Source organism: Helobdella robusta, assembly GCF_000326865.2.
Source record: "Helobdella robusta unplaced genomic scaffold HELROscaffold_2, whole genome shotgun sequence".
NCBI classification, from domain to species: Eukaryota; Metazoa; Annelida; class Clitellata; order Rhynchobdellida; family Glossiphoniidae; genus Helobdella; species Helobdella robusta.
The window spans coordinates 238718-242105 of record NW_008704083.1 but is presented as its reverse complement, the minus strand read 5'-3'; positions in this window follow the sequence as shown (position 1 = coordinate 242105).

The window sequence follows — 3388 nt, the reverse complement described above, 5'->3', positions numbered from 1 at the left end:
ATTTTTTCCCATATGACGATTGTATAGAATAAAACAGCGTCAACAAAATGAACAAGAATGAAGAAACAACGACAAAATTTACAGAAATAACTCAAACATTAACGCGAAATTATAGACAACGACATCACCGTCAATGGTAACATAAACAACAACAACATTAAAACATCATAAACAACAACACCAACAACAACAACAACATCAACAACATCATCATCAACAACAACAATAAAACTACAAAAAAACAACAACAACATCATCATCAACATCAACAACATCATCATCAACAACAACAATAAAACTACAAAAACAACAACAACATTAACGTCGTCATCAACAATAACAAAACTACAAAAACAACAACAGCAGCAGTAGCAACAACAACAACAACAACACCATCTCCACCAACAACAATTTCTACAAGTTTGTTGACCCGATCCAACATTTATTTTGACAGGTAGAGGTAATGAACATGATCTCGAATTACAAAATTCTGATGCTGTAGACGCATTTTTACTTCATCAAATAATGCCATCATGATAATAATAATAATAATGATAATAATAATAATATTATTATTAATAATAATAATAATAAATAATATTTTTACCATACATGTTTATAAATACTAATAATTTATGTAGTTTAAATACATATTGTATGCTGTATAAGTATGCATCTATCTATCTTGATATCAAATAATAGTAATAATAGTAGCAGTAATGATAAAATTATAAAAATTACTTTCATTTAAAATGCCATCAAATTAGTTTTGCAATTCAGTTAGGACTAAAATTACTACTGTCTATACTTCTACTATATTTTATAAGCGGGGATCACTTTGTAATCTAATCCGACAACTGCAATATCAGTGCCAGACACCTTACCCCTAAGCCATCACTAGCCCATGTATATAAGATATATATATATATATATATATATATATATATATATATATATATATATAACGATAAATAATATTTATTAATTACATCTATTTTAAATAACTTTTAACACCACAACATCAGATGAATCTTAACAGCCAGCCAATTAAAAGTACGTACGTGAGTGACAGATGCGAGTAACTTATTCTTCACTAACAACCTTCTTGATTGATATGTTTGTAATATATTGATTACGTTGCATGTTATTCTGCTCTTGTTATAACATACATATGCATGCACACACACACACACACACACACACAAATATACATATGCAAACACACACACATACACACACACACGCATTCTGTTGTTGTCACAATATACATAGGTTACACACACATAACACATACACACAAATACACACGCTCATAACGCATACATACAAACACATACAAACGCCCATGTATGCCATGATTTATATTTGAAATGAGTACGTGAAATATTAACATGAAATTGCAACGTTGAGTCATTATTATTCATCTGACATAATTTTGTATCAAGTGGGGCTCTTATGAATTAGTGAGCCATTGAAAGTATTGTAAAAAATTTTGTTTATATTTAAACTTGAAAAAAGTGAAAAAGAGAGAGAGGGAAAGTGAAGAAAGAAAAAAAGGATAATTAGAGAAAGCGAGAGAAAGGGAAAGAGAAAGAGAGAGAAAGAGAGAGGAAGATAGTAAGAAAGAGAGGAAAACAAAAAGTGATTTAAATACAATTTTATAGCTAAATAAAAGGTAGGTTTAATTCGTCATTATAATCAAACACGCTAACAAGCAAGCACACATGCTGTTTCTTCTCCTTTTTCATCTTTTTCACTCTCTTTCTTTCTTTGCCTATCTGTCTCCCTCTCTTCCTCTCTTCTCTCTCTCTCTCTCTATCTCTCCTCTCTCTCTGCTAAGATCCGCTGAGTCTTTCTTTTTATATACACTAACACACATTTTATTGTCTTTCTCTCTCTCTCTCTCTCTCTCTCTCTCTATATATATATATATATATATATATATATCTCACTTGTGAGTTTAATGTTAAATGTTGAGTGTTTAATTTCGAGGAATTTATGTGTAAAACTTCAACGGTTGTAACTTTCTAAAGTATAATCAATCAAGTAAGACTCACACACTCACACACACACACACACACACACACACACACACACAAACACATACACACACATACAAACATACACATCTACACACACACACGTACATACGCAACAACATATATTTATTACTATTTATTTTTTTTTAGATTATCATAATTCTTCTAAATTTATTAAACTTTGCAGAGGTTTTTTGACGAATTAAAATGACCAGTTTGTTATCATTTGCAATTTTGTTGATTGCTGTGTCAAACTTCATTATAGCGACTACAGAAGGTTAGTAATTTTAGTGACAATGATGACGATGATGATGTGACGATGACAATGAAGACGAATATGTTGGTGGTGTAATGATAAACGATGGTTTTGATGGTTATGACGATGAAGATGACTCCCAGACCATGAAAGAGAAAAATATGGACGATTCTGCGTAAATTATAGTAATAAAAACATCCAAAATTATCAAAATGATGTTATCAACTTGAGAATTTCAAAAATCATCTTCCAAAGTAAAGAGACTAAACAGGAATTAGCAAAGAAAGCAGGATCCGACACGGAACTATTTTGGATGAAGATGATGGTGACTGAGATGATTAAGATGATCATAATGATGATGATTTGGAAGATGATGGTTCAGAGGATGATGAAGATAGCAATTGTTATGATAATGATGAGGATATTTTGGATGATGATGATGATGATACAGACAATGATACTGATGGTAGAATGATGGAAGTGAGCGAGTTTTTAAGATGTTGATGAATATTGCTTTCTGTTCTCAACATAAATTCTGGTATTTCGTTTAACAACATTCAAAATGAATTAAAAATAATATTTGAAAAAATACATCTTAAAATGCTATTTCAAATAATTTTTTAATTAGTTAAACCATTAATTAACAAAAATAACTTTTTATGTTTTTCATTTTTATTAAAAATAATTAAATTTAAATTTATGTTATAAAAAGTTTGTCCAACCCTCGACTGTTTCTGCCAATATGGATATGTGATGGATGCCAATGGGTGCAAGACATGTGAATGTACCGGTGATCCGTGTTGGGTTGGTTGAATGATTGGTTATTTGATTAGTTGGCTGATTGACTGATTGGTTGACTGGTTTGTTGACTGATTGAGTGATTGGTTGGTTGACTGGTCAAATGGCTGGTTGGTTGGTTAATTGTTTGAACTGTCGTTTAATTGATTTGTGGATAGTTTTGTTGATTAGTTCAATAATTCATTAATAGGATGATTGCTTGATTGATTAAATAATCGATTTTTGGTTAATCGTTTAAATTATTATAAAAGAGTGAACAATCCTTTTTTTGTAAGAAAAATTCATATTTCAACTT